This window comes from Pristiophorus japonicus, unplaced genomic scaffold, assembly GCF_044704955.1.
Source record: "Pristiophorus japonicus isolate sPriJap1 unplaced genomic scaffold, sPriJap1.hap1 HAP1_SCAFFOLD_247, whole genome shotgun sequence".
Lineage (NCBI taxonomy): Eukaryota > Metazoa > Chordata > Chondrichthyes > Pristiophoridae > Pristiophorus > Pristiophorus japonicus.
This window is the reverse complement of record NW_027252199.1, coordinates 45,001-57,500: the sequence shown is the minus strand read 5'-3', so window position 1 is coordinate 57,500 and position 12,500 is coordinate 45,001. Positions and strand designations below refer to the sequence as shown.

Here is a 12,500-nt window from a genome sequence, read left to right as displayed (position 1 = left end):
CTACTCGGCATTCTGATTTGCAACACTCCTCACATGAACACACATGCATTCCAGCAGCATGCTAGTTGGCTTTACATTTTTCCTGCATTGAATTGCAGCTCTTCCTGCACGATTCTTTGTTCTCTTGCTGTTTGTCCCTCCCAGGTTTCTATGCACCTTGTCTCTCCTCTCTGTTGCTGCGTCCTGGTGTGCCTGCGCCAGCGTGTATTCTTTTGCCAACTTATTTTGTTGTTCTGTGTTCTTTCGCCCCTTGCGACGACCCCGTTACATATGTGGAGCAGCAGGAGAATGTGCAGGAAAGAAATGGTGAAAGCAAAGTGAGAAAGAGAGCAGCAAAAAGGTTGTTGATGGATCAACGGCACTGTGTGTGCAGAAGCATGAGCAGCCTGTGGATGGCAGCAAAAGCCTACTGCACCTGGTATTCCCAGGCAGTCTCCCATCCAAGTACTAACCAGGCCTCAGTCTGCTTGGTTTCCGAGATCAGACGGGATCGGGCGTTTTCAGACTAGTGTGGCCGCAGGCATCGATGTCATGGCTTTCTCTTTACTTAAACGGACATAAGGCTGTTCTTCACTTCTTTTTCTCCTTCCATGCATTCATGCAAATAATCAGCACTCAAGATTCATTTCACCATTTTCCTTCCGCCACACCCACCTCTTGCTGCTCTGACTCCCACACAAGCAAACGACAAGCCCTATCCTTCATTGCCTTGCCTCAAGCTTCAAAACTGCCTGACTTTCACCATTCCCTCACTCACCCACAAATCACTCACTCACTCACTCACCCCCCAATCTCACGCTCGCCAACCTCGAAATCTCTCATCCCCTCAAATCGCTCTCCCCCAAATCTCCCCATCCCCAAATCTCTCCTCCCCCAAAAAAGCTTCCACCGCCCCCAAAACACCAGGATTGTTTCATTTCCAATCCGACCAATTATTAAGCCAGATCGCTGTTGTAGCCACATTTCAGAACCCCATGTGGCAAGTGGCGCCTGCTACTCGGCATTCTGATTTGCAACACTCCTCACATGAACACACATGCATTCCAGCAGCATGCTAGTTGGCTTTACATTTTTCCTGCATTGAATTGCAGCTCTTCCTGCACGATTCTTTGTTCTCTTGCTGTTTGTCCCTCCCAGGTTTCTATGCACCTTGTCTCTCCTCTCTGTTGCTGCGTCCCGGTGTGCCTGCGCCAGCGTGTATTCTTTTGCCAACTTATTTTGTTGTTCTGTGTTCTTTCGCCCCTTGCGACGACCCCGTTACATATGTGGAGCAGCAGGAGAATGTGCAGGAAAGAAATGGTGAAAGCAAAGTGAGAAAGAGAGCAGCAAACAGGTTGTTGATGGATCAACGGCACTGTGTGTGCAGAAGCATGAGCAGCCTGTGGATGGCAGCAAAAGCCTACTGCACCTGGTATTCCCAGGCAGTCTCCCATCCAAGTACTAACCAGGCCTCAGTCTGCTTGGTTTCCGAGATCAGACGGGATCGGGCGTTTTCAGACTAGTGTGGCCGCAGGCATCGATGTCATGGCTTTCTCTTTACTTAACCGGACATAAGGCTGTTCTTCACTTCTTTTTCTCCTTCCATGCATTCATGCAAATAATCAGCACTCAAGATTCATTTCACCATTTTCCTTCCGCCACACCCACCTCTTGCTGCTCTGACTCCCACACAAGCAAACGACAAGCCCTATCCTTCATTGCCTTGCCTCAAGCTTCAAAACTGCCTGACTTTCACCATTCCCTCACTCACCCACAAATCACTCACTCACTCACTCACCCCCCAATCTCACGCTCGCCAACCTCGAAATCTCTCATCCCCTCAAATCGCTCTCCCCCAAATCTCCCCATCCCCAAATCTCTCCTCCCCCAAAAAAGCTTCCACCGCCCCCAAAACACCAGGATTGTTTCATTTCCAATCCCACCAATTATTAAGCCAGATCGCTGTTGTAGCCACATTTCGGAACCCCATGTGGCAAGTGGCGCCTGCTACTCGGCATTCTGATTTGCAACACTCCTCACATGAACACACATGCATTCCAGCAGCATGCTAGTTGGCTTTACATTTTTCCTGCATTGAATTGCAGCTCTTCCTGCACGATTCTTTGTTCTCTTGCTGTTTGTCCCTCCCAGGTTTCTATGCACCTTGTCTCTCCTCTCTGTTGCTGCGTCCTGGTGTGCCTGCGCCAGCGTGTATTCTTTTGCCAACTTATTTTGTTGTTCTGTGTTCTTTCGCCCCTTGCGACGACCCCGTTACATATGTGGAGCAGCAGGAGAATGTGCAGGAAAGAAATGGTGAAAGCAAAGTGAGAAAGAGAGCAGCAAACAGGTTGTTGATGGATCAACGGCACTGTGTGTGCAGAAGCATGAGCAGCCTGTGGATGGCAGCAAAAGCCTACTGCACCTGGTATTCCCAGGCAGTCTCCCATCCAAGTACTAACCAGGCCTCAGTCTGCTTGGTTTCCGAGATCAGACGGGATCGGGCGTTTTCAGACTAGTGTGGCCGCAGGCATCGATGTCATGGCTTTCTCTTTACTTAACCGGACATAAGGCTGTTCTTCACTTCTTTTTCTCCTTCCATGCATTCATGCAAATAATCAGCACTCAAGATTCATTTCACCATTTTCCTTCCGCCACACCCACCTCTTGCTGCTCTGACTCCCACACAAGCAAACGACAAGCCCTATCCTTCATTGCCTTGCCTCAAGCTTCAAAACTGCCTGACTTTCACCATTCCCTCACTCACCCACAAATCACTCACTCACTCACTCACCCCCCAATCTCACGCTCGCCAACCTCGAAATCTCTCATCCCCTCAAATCGCTCTCCCCCAAATCTCCCCATCCCCAAATCTCTCCTCCCCCAAAAAAGCTTCCACCGCCCCCAAAACACCAGGATTGTTTCATTTCCAATCCCACCAATTATTAAGCCAGATCGCTGTTGTAGCCACATTTCGGAACCCCATGTGGCAAGTGGCGCCTGCTACCCGGCATTCTGATTTGCAACACTCCTCACATGAACACACATGCATTCCAGCAGCATGCTAGTTGGCTTTACATTTTTCCTGCATTGAATTGCAGCTCTTCCTGCACGATTCTTTGTTCTCTTGCTGTTTGTCCCTCCCAGGTTTCTATGCACCTTGTCTCTCCTCTCTGTTGCTGCGTCCTGGTGTGCCTGCGCCAGCGTGTATTCTTTTGCCAACTTATTTTGTTGTTCTGTGTTCTTTCGCCCCTTGCGACGACCCCGTTACATATGTGGAGCAGCAGGAGAATGTGCAGGAAAGAAATGGTGAAAGCAAAGTGAGAAAGAGAGCAGCAAACAGGTTGTTGATGGATCAACGGCACTGTGTGTGCAGAAGCATGAGCAGCCTGTGGATGGCAGCAAAAGCCTACTGCACCTGGTATTCCCAGGCAGTCTCCCATCCAAGTACTAACCAGGCCTCAGTCTGCTTGGTTTCCGAGATCAGACGGGATCGGGCGTTTTCAGACTAGTGTGGCCGCAGGCATCGATGTCATGGCTTTCTCTTTACTTAAACGGACATAAGGCTGTTCTTCACTTCTTTTTCTCCTTCCATGCATTCATGCAAATAATCAGCACTCAAGATTCATTTCACCATTTTCCTTCCGCCACACCCACCTCTTGCTGCTCTGACTCCCACACAAGCAAACGACAAGCCCTATCCTTCATTGCCTTGCCTCAAGCTTCAAAACTGCCTGACTTTCACCATTCCCTCACTCACCCACAAATCACTCACTCACTCACTCACCCCCCAATCTCACGCTCGCCAACCTCGAAATCTCTCATCCCCTCAAATCGCTCTCCCCCAAATCTCCCCATCCCCAAATCTCTCCTCCCCCAAAAAAGCTTCCACCGCCCCCAAAACACCAGGATTGTTTCATTTCCAATCCCACCAATTATTAAGCCAGATCGCTGTTGTAGCCACATTTCGGAACCCCATGTGGCAAGTGGCGCCTGCTACTCGGCATTCTGATTTGCAACACTCCTCACATGAACACACATGCATTCCAGCAGCATGCTAGTTGGCTTTACATTTTTCCTGCATTGAATTGCAGCTCTTCCTGCACGATTCTTTGTTCTCTTGCTGTTTGTCCCTCCCAGGTTTCTATGCACCTTGTCTCTCCTCTCTGTTGCTGCGTCCTGGTGTGCCTGCGCCAGCGTGTGTTTTTTTGCCAACTTATTTTGTTGTTCTGCGTTCTTTCGTCCCTTGCGTCGACCCCCTTGCATTTGTGTAGCAGCAGGAGAATGTGCAGGAAAGAAATGGTGAAAGCAAAGTGAGAGAGAGAGCAGCAAAAAGGTTGTTGATGGATCAACGGCACTGTGTGTGCAGAAGCATGAGCAGCCTGTGGATGGCAGCAAAAGCCTACTGCACCTGGTATTCCCAGGCAGTCTCCCATCCAAGTACTAACCAGGCCTCAGTCTGCTTGGTTTCCGAGATCAGACGGGATCGGGCGTTTTCAGACTAGTGTGGCCGTAGGCATCGATGTCATGGCTTTCTCTTTACTTAACCGGACATAAGGCTGTTCTTCACTTCTTTTTCTCCTTCCATGCTTTCATGCAAATAATCAGCACTCAAGATTCATTTCACCATTTTCCTTCCGCCACACCCACCTCTTGCTGCTCTGACTCCCACACAAGCAAACGACAAGCCCTATCCTTCATTGCCTTGCCTCAAGCTTCAAAACTGCCTGACTTTCACCATTCCCTCACTCACCCACAAATCACTCACTCACTCACTCACCCCCCAATCTCACGCTCGCCAACCTCGAAATCTCTCATCCCCTCAAATCGCTCTCCCCCAAATCTCCCCATCCCCAAATCTCTCCTCCCCCAAAAAAGCTTCCACCGCCCCCAAAACACCAGGATTGTTTCATTTCCAATCCCACCAATTATTAAGCCAGATCGCTGTTGTAGCCACATTTCGGAACCCCATGTGGCAAGTGGCGCCTGCTACTCGGCATTCTGATTTGCAACACTCCTCACATGAACACACATGCATTCCAGCAGCATGCTAGTTGGCTTTACATTTTTCCTGCATTGAATTGCAGCTCTTCCTGCACGATTCTTTGTTCTCTTGCTGTTTGTCCCTCCCAGGTTTCTATGCACCTTGTCTCTCCTCTCTGTTGCTGCGTCCTGGTGTGCCTGCGCCAGCGTGTGTTTTTTTGCCAACTTATATTGTTGTTCTGCGTTCTTTCGTCCCTTGCGTCGACCCCCTTGCATTTGTGTAGCAGCAGGAGAATGTGCAGGAAAGAAATGGTGAAAGCAAAGTGAGAGAGAGAGCAGCAAAAAGGTTGTTGATGGATCAACGGCTCTCTGTGTGCAGAAGCATGAGCAGCCTGTGGATGGCAGCAAAAGCCTACTGCACCTGGTATTCCCAGGCAGTCTCCCATCCAAGTACTAACCAGGCCTCAGTCTGCTTGGTTTCCGAGATCAGACGGGATCGGGCGTTTTCAGACTAGTGTGGCCGCAGGCATCGATGTCATGGCTTTCTCTTTACTTAAACGGACATAAGGCTGTTCTTCACTTCTTTTTCTCCTTCCATGCATTCATGCAAATAATCAGCACTCAAGATTCATTTCACCATTTTCCTTCCGCCACACCCACCTCTTGCTGCTCTGACTCCCACACAAGCAAACGACAAGCCCTATCCTTCATTGCCTTGCCTCAAGCTTCAAAACTGCCTGACTTTCACCATTCCCTCACTCACCCACAAATCACTCACTCACTCACTCACCCCCCAATCTCACGCTCGCCAACCTCGAAATCTCTCATCCCCTCAAATCGCTCTCCCCCAAATCTCCCCATCCCCAAATCTCTCCTCCCCCAAAAAAGCTTCCACCGCCCCCAAAACACCAGGATTGTTTCATTTCCAATCCCACCAATTATTAAGCCAGATCGCTGTTGTAGCCACATTTCGGAACCCCATGTGGCAAGTGGCGCCTGCTACTCGGCATTCTGATTTGCAACACTCCTCACATGAACACACATGCATTCCAGCAGCATGCTAGTTGGCTTTACATTTTTCCTGCATTGAATTGCAGCTCTTCCTGCACGATTCTTTGTTCTCTTGCTGTTTGTCCCTCCCAGGTTTCTATGCACCTTGTCTCTCCTCTCTGTTGCTGCGTCCTGGTGTGCCTGCGCCAGCGTGTATTCTTTTGCCAACTTATTTTGTTGTTCTGTGTTCTTTCGCCCCTTGCGACGACCCCGTTACATATGTGGAGCAGCAGGAGAATGTGCAGGAAAGAAATGGTGAAAGCAAAGTGAGAAAGAGAGCAGCAAAAAGGTTGTTGATGGATCAACGGCACTGTGTGTGCAGAAGCATGAGCAGCCTGTGGATGGCAGCAAAAGCCTACTGCACCTGGTATTCCCAGGCAGTCTCCCATCCAAGTACTAACCAGGCCTCAGTCTGCTTGGTTTCCGAGATCAGACGGGATCGGGCGTTTTCCGACTAGTGTGGCCGTAGGCATCGATGTCATGGCTTTCTCTTTACTTAACCGGACATAAGGCTGTTCTTCACTTCTTTTTCTCCTTCCATGCATTCATGCAAATAATCAGCACTCAAGATTCATTTCACCATTTTCCTTCCGCCACACCCACCTCTTGCTGCTCTGACTCCCACACAAGCAAACGACAAGCCCTATCCTTCATTGCCTTGCCTCAAGCTTCAAAACTGCCTGACTTTCACCATTCCCTCACTCACCCACAAATCACTCACTCACTCACTCACCCCCCAATCTCACGCTCGCCAACCTCGAAATCTCTCATCCCCTCAAATCGCTCTCCCCCAAATCTCCCCATCCCCAAATCTCTCCTCCCCCAAAAAAGCTTCCACCGCCCCCAAAACACCAGGATTGTTTCATTTCCAATCCCACCAATTATTAAGCCAGATCGCTGTTGTAGCCACATTTCGGAACCCCATGTGGCAAGTGGCGCCTGCTACCCGGCATTCTGATTTGCAACACTCCTCACATGAACACACATGCATTCCAGCAGCATGCTAGTTGGCTTTACATTTTTCCTGCATTGAATTGCAGCTCTTCCTGCACGATTCTTTGTTCTCTTGCTGTTTGTCCCTCCCAGGTTTCTATGCACCTTGTCTCTCCTCTCTGTTGCTGCGTCCTGGTGTGCCTGCGCCAGCGTGTGTTTTTTTGCCAACTTATTTTGTTGTTCTGCGTTCTTTCGTCCCTTGCGTCGACCCCCTTGCATTTGTGTAGCAGCAGGAGAATGTGCAGGAAAGAAATGGTGAAAGCAAAGTGAGAGAGAGAGCAGCAAAAAGGTTGTTGATGGATCAACGGCACTGTGTGTGCAGAAGCATGAGCAGCCTGTGGATGGCAGCAAAAGCCTACTGCACCTGGTATTCCCAGGCAGTCTCCCATCCAAGTACTAACCAGGCCTCAGTCTGCTTGGTTTCCGAGATCAGACGGGATCGGGCGTTTTCAGACTAGTGTGGCCGTAGGCATCGATGTCATGGCTTTCTCTTTACTTAACCGGACATAAGGCTGTTCTTCACTTCTTTTTCTCCTTCCATGCTTTCATGCAAATAATCAGCACTCAAGATTCATTTCACCATTTTCCTTCCGCCACACCCACCTCTTGCTGCTCTGACTCCCACACAAGCAAACGACAAGCCCTATCCTTCATTGCCTTGCCTCAAGCTTCAAAACTGCCTGACTTTCACCATTCCCTCACTCACCCACAAATCACTCACTCACTCACTCACCCCCCAATCTCACGCTCGCCAACCTCGAAATCTCTCATCCCCTCAAATCGCTCTCCCCCAAATCTCCCCATCCCCAAATCTCTCCTCCCCCAAAAAAGCTTCCACCGCCCCCAAAACACCAGGATTGTTTCATTTCCAATCCCACCAATTATTAAGCCAGATCGCTGTTGTAGCCACATTTCGGAACCCCATGTGGCAAGTGGCGCCTGCTACTCGGCATTCTGATTTGCAACACTCCTCACATGAACACACATGCATTCCAGCAGCATGCTAGTTGGCTTTACATTTTTCCTGCATTGAATTGCAGCTCTTCCTGCACGATTCTTTGTTCTCTTGCTGTTTGTCCCTCCCAGGTTTCTATGCACCTTGTCTCTCCTCTCTGTTGCTGCGTCCTGGTGTGCCTGCGCCAGCGTGTGTTTTTTTGCCAACTTATTTTGTTGTTCTGCGTTCTTTCGTCCCTTGCGTCGACCCCCTTGCATTTGTGTAGCAGCAGGAGAATGTGCAGGAAAGAAATGGTGAAAGCAAAGTGAGAGAGAGAGCAGCAAAAAGGTTGTTGATGGATCAACGGCTCTCTGTGTGCAGAAGCATGAGCAGCCTGTGGATGGCAGCAAAAGCCTACTGCACCTGGTATTCCCAGGCAGTCTCCCATCCAAGTACTAACCAGGCCTCAGTCTGCTTGGTTTCCGAGATCAGACGGGATCGGGCGTTTTCAGACTAGTGTGGCCACAGGCATCGATGTCATGGCTTTCTCTTTACTTAAACGGACATAAGGCTGTTCTTCACTTCTTTTTCTCCTTCCATGCATTCATGCAAATAATCAGCACTCAAGATTCATTTCACCATTTTCCTTCCGCCACACCCACCTCTTGCTGCTCTGACTCCCACACAAGCAAACGACAAGCCCTATCCTTCATTGCCTTGCCTCAAGCTTCAAAACTGCCTGACTTTCACCATTCCCTCACTCACCCACAAATCACTCACTCACTCACTCACCCCCCAATCTCACGCTCGCCAACCTCGAAATCTCTCATCCCCTCAAATCGCTCTCCCCCAAATCTCCCCATCCCCAAATCTCTCCTCCCCCAAAAAAGCTTCCACCGCCCCCAAAACACCAGGATTGTTTCATTTCCAATCCCACCAATTATTAAGCCAGATCGCTGTTGTAGCCACATTTCGGAACCCCATGTGGCAAGTGGCGCCTGCTACTCGGCATTCTGATTTGCAACACTCCTCACATGAACACACATGCATTCCAGCAGCATGCTAGTTGGCTTTACATTTTTCCTGCATTGAATTGCAGCTCTTCCTGCACGATTCTTTGTTCTCTTGCTGTTTGTCCCTCCCAGGTTTCTATGCACCTTGTCTCTCCTCTCTGTTGCTGCGTCCTGGTGTGCCTGCGCCAGCGTGTATTCTTTTGCCAACTTATTTTGTTGTTCTGTGTTCTTTCGCCCCTTGCGACGACCCCGTTACATATGTGGAGCAGCAGGAGAATGTGCAGGAAAGAAATGGTGAAAGCAAAGTGAGAAAGAGAGCAGCAAAAAGGTTGTTGATGGATCAACGGCACTGTGTGTGCAGAAGCATGAGCAGCCTGTGGATGGCAGCAAAAGCCTACTGCACCTGGTATTCCCAGGCAGTCTCCCATCCAAGTACTAACCAGGCCTCAGTCTGCTTGGTTTCCGAGATCAGACGGGATCGGGCGTTTTCCGACTAGTGTGGCCGTAGGCATCGATGTCATGGCTTTCTCTTTACTTAACCGGACATAAGGCTGTTCTTCACTTCTTTTTCTCCTTCCATGCATTCATGCAAATAATCAGCACTCAAGATTCATTTCACCATTTTCCTTCCGCCACACCCACCTCTTGCTGCTCTGACTCCCACACAAGCAAACGACAAGCCCTATCCTTCATTGCCTTGCCTCAAGCTTCAAAACTGCCTGACTTTCACCATTCCCTCACTCACCCACAAATCACTCACTCACTCACTCACCCCCCAATCTCACGCTCGCCAACCTCGAAATCTCTCATCCCCTCAAATCGCTCTCCCCCAAATCTCCCCATCCCCAAATCTCTCCTCCCCCAAAAAAGCTTCCACCGCCCCCAAAACACCAGGATTGTTTCATTTCCAATCCCACCAATTATTAAGCCAGATCGCTGTTGTAGCCACATTTCGGAACCCCATGTGGCAAGTGGCGCCTGCTACCCGGCATTCTGATTTGCAACACTCCTCACATGAACACACATGCATTCCAGCAGCATGCTAGTTGGCTTTACATTTTTCCTGCATTGAATTGCAGCTCTTCCTGCACGATTCTTTGTTCTCTTGCTGTTTGTCCCTCCCAGGTTTCTATGCACCTTGTCTCTCCTCTCTGTTGCTGCGTCCTGGTGTGCCTGCGCCAGCGTGTATTCTTTTGCCAACTTATTTTGTTGTTCTGTGTTCTTTCGCCCCTTGCGACGACCCCGTTACATATGTGGAGCAGCAGGAGAATGTGCAGGAAAGAAATGGTGAAAGCAAAGTGAGAAAGAGAGCAGCAAACAGGTTGTTGATGGATCAACGGCACTGTGTGTGCAGAAGCATGAGCAGCCTGTGGATGGCAGCAAAAGCCTACTGCACCTGGTATTCCCAGGCAGTCTCCCATCCAAGTACTAACCAGGCCTCAGTCTGCTTGGTTTCCGAGATCAGACGGGATCGGGCGTTTTCAGACTAGTGTGGCCGCAGGCATCGATGTCATGGCTTTCTCTTTACTTAAACGGACATAAGGCTGTTCTTCACTTCTTTTTCTCCTTCCATGCATTCATGCAAATAATCAGCACTCAAGATTCATTTCACCATTTTCCTTCCGCCACACCCACCTCTTGCTGCTCTGACTCCCACACAAGCAAACGACAAGCCCTATCCTTCATTGCCTTGCCTCAAGCTTCAAAACTGCCTGACTTTCACCATTCCCTCACTCACCCACAAATCACTCACTCACTCACTCACCCCCCAATCTCACGCTCGCCAACCTCGAAATCTCTCATCCCCTCAAATCGCTCTCCCCCAAATCTCCCCATCCCCAAATCTCTCCTCCCCCAAAAAAGCTTCCACCGCCCCCAAAACACCAGGATTGTTTCATTTCCAATCCCACCAATTATTAAGCCAGATCGCTGTTGTAGCCACATTTCGGAACCCCATGTGGCAAGTGGCGCCTGCTACTCGGCATTCTGATTTGCAACACTCCTCACATGAACACACATGCATTCCAGCAGCATGCTAGTTGGCTTTACATTTTTCCTGCATTGAATTGCAGCTCTTCCTGCACGATTCTTTGTTCTCTTGCTGTTTGTCCCTCCCAGGTTTCTATGCACCTTGTCTCTCCTCTCTGTTGCTGCGTCCTGGTGTGCCTGCGCCAGCGTGTGTTTTTTTGCCAACTTATTTTGTTGTTCTGCGTTCTTTCGTCCCTTGCGTCGACCCCCTTGCATTTGTGTAGCAGCAGGAGAATGTGCAGGAAAGAAATGGTGAAAGCAAAGTGAGAGAGAGAGCAGCAAAAAGGTTGTTGATGGATCAACGGCACTGTGTGTGCAGAAGCATGAGCAGCCTGTGGATGGCAGCAAAAGCCTACTGCACCTGGTATTCCCAGGCAGTCTCCCATCCAAGTACTAACCAGGCCTCAGTCTGCTTGGTTTCCGAGATCAGACGGGATCGGGCGTTTTCAGACTAGTGTGGCCGTAGGCATCGATGTCATGGCTTTCTCTTTACTTAACCGGACATAAGGCTGTTCTTCACTTCTTTTTCTCCTTCCATGCTTTCATGCAAATAATCAGCACTCAAGATTCATTTCACCATTTTCCTTCCGCCACACCCACCTCTTGCTGCTCTGACTCCCACACAAGCAAACGACAAGCCCTATCCTTCATTGCCTTGCCTCAAGCTTCAAAACTGCCTGACTTTCACCATTCCCTCACTCACCCACAAATCACTCACTCACTCACTCACCCCCCAATCTCACGCTCGCCAACCTCGAAATCTCTCATCCCCTCAAATCGCTCTCCCCCAAATCTCCCCATCCCCAAATCTCTCCTCCCCCAAAAAAGCTTCCACCGCCCCCAAAACACCAGGATTGTTTCATTTCCAATCCCACCAATTATTAAGCCAGATCGCTGTTGTAGCCACATTTCGGAACCCCATGTGGCAAGTGGCGCCTGCTACTCGGCATTCTGATTTGCAACACTCCTCACATGAACACACATGCATTCCAGCAGCATGCTAGTTGGCTTTACATTTTTCCTGCATTGAATTGCAGCTCTTCCTGCACGATTCTTTGTTCTCTTGCTGTTTGTCCCTCCCAGGTTTCTATGCACCTTGTCTCTCCTCTCTGTTGCTGCGTCCTGGTGTGCCTGCGCCAGCGTGTGTTTTTTTGCCAACTTATTTTGTTGTTCTGCGTTCTTTCGTCCCTTGCGTCGACCCCCTTGCATTTGTGTAGCAGCAGGAGAATGTGCAGGAAAGAAATGGTGAAAGCAAAGTGAGAGAGAGAGCAGCAAAAAGGTTGTTGATGGATCAACGGCTCTCTGTGTGCAGAAGCATGAGCAGCCTGTGGATGGCAGCAAAAGCCTACTGCACCTGGTATTCCCAGGCAGTCTCCCATCCAAGTACTAACCAGGCCTCAGTCTGCTTGGTTTCCGAGATCAGACGGGATCGGGCGTTTTCAGACTAGTGTGGCCGCAGGCATCGATGTCATGGCTTTCTCTTTACTTAAACGGACATAAGGCTGTTCTTCACTTCTTTTTCT

The 12,500-nt window shown here is 49.6% G+C and overlaps 13 non-coding genes across 13 annotated transcripts; all 13 read right to left on the bottom strand.

The window, feature by feature from the left end:
• Positions 1-403: 403 nt before the first annotated feature.
• LOC139246799 (5S ribosomal RNA) lies at positions 404-522 on the bottom strand. Its single transcript, XR_011590614.1, has one exon. It is a non-coding gene; the product is annotated as a 5S ribosomal RNA (ribosomal RNA).
• Positions 523-1,396: 874 nt separating this feature from the next.
• Positions 1,397-1,515, bottom strand: LOC139246798 (5S ribosomal RNA). The gene has a single exon (XR_011590613.1). It is a non-coding gene; the product is annotated as a 5S ribosomal RNA (ribosomal RNA).
• An 874-nt stretch (positions 1,516-2,389) lies between these two features.
• Positions 2,390-2,508, bottom strand: LOC139246797 (5S ribosomal RNA). Its single transcript, XR_011590612.1, has one exon. It is a non-coding gene; the product is annotated as a 5S ribosomal RNA (ribosomal RNA).
• An 874-nt stretch (positions 2,509-3,382) lies between these two features.
• LOC139246796 (5S ribosomal RNA) lies at positions 3,383-3,501 on the bottom strand. The gene has a single exon (XR_011590611.1). It is a non-coding gene; the product is annotated as a 5S ribosomal RNA (ribosomal RNA).
• Positions 3,502-4,375: 874 nt separating this feature from the next.
• LOC139246827 (5S ribosomal RNA) lies at positions 4,376-4,494 on the bottom strand. Its single transcript, XR_011590642.1, has one exon. It is a non-coding gene; the product is annotated as a 5S ribosomal RNA (ribosomal RNA).
• Positions 4,495-5,368: 874 nt separating this feature from the next.
• Positions 5,369-5,487, bottom strand: LOC139246795 (5S ribosomal RNA). Its single transcript, XR_011590610.1, has one exon. It is a non-coding gene; the product is annotated as a 5S ribosomal RNA (ribosomal RNA).
• An 874-nt stretch (positions 5,488-6,361) lies between these two features.
• On the bottom strand, positions 6,362-6,480 carry LOC139246058 (5S ribosomal RNA). The gene has a single exon (XR_011590284.1). It is a non-coding gene; the product is annotated as a 5S ribosomal RNA (ribosomal RNA).
• An 874-nt stretch (positions 6,481-7,354) lies between these two features.
• Positions 7,355-7,473, bottom strand: LOC139246816 (5S ribosomal RNA). The gene has a single exon (XR_011590631.1). It is a non-coding gene; the product is annotated as a 5S ribosomal RNA (ribosomal RNA).
• An 874-nt stretch (positions 7,474-8,347) lies between these two features.
• Positions 8,348-8,466, bottom strand: LOC139246980 (5S ribosomal RNA). Its single transcript, XR_011590790.1, has one exon. It is a non-coding gene; the product is annotated as a 5S ribosomal RNA (ribosomal RNA).
• An 874-nt stretch (positions 8,467-9,340) lies between these two features.
• Positions 9,341-9,459, bottom strand: LOC139246057 (5S ribosomal RNA). Its single transcript, XR_011590283.1, has one exon. It is a non-coding gene; the product is annotated as a 5S ribosomal RNA (ribosomal RNA).
• Positions 9,460-10,333: 874 nt separating this feature from the next.
• On the bottom strand, positions 10,334-10,452 carry LOC139246794 (5S ribosomal RNA). Its single transcript, XR_011590609.1, has one exon. It is a non-coding gene; the product is annotated as a 5S ribosomal RNA (ribosomal RNA).
• An 874-nt stretch (positions 10,453-11,326) lies between these two features.
• On the bottom strand, positions 11,327-11,445 carry LOC139246804 (5S ribosomal RNA). Its single transcript, XR_011590619.1, has one exon. It is a non-coding gene; the product is annotated as a 5S ribosomal RNA (ribosomal RNA).
• An 874-nt stretch (positions 11,446-12,319) lies between these two features.
• On the bottom strand, positions 12,320-12,438 carry LOC139246792 (5S ribosomal RNA). The gene has a single exon (XR_011590607.1). It is a non-coding gene; the product is annotated as a 5S ribosomal RNA (ribosomal RNA).
• Between the last annotated feature and the right edge of the window lie 62 nt (positions 12,439-12,500).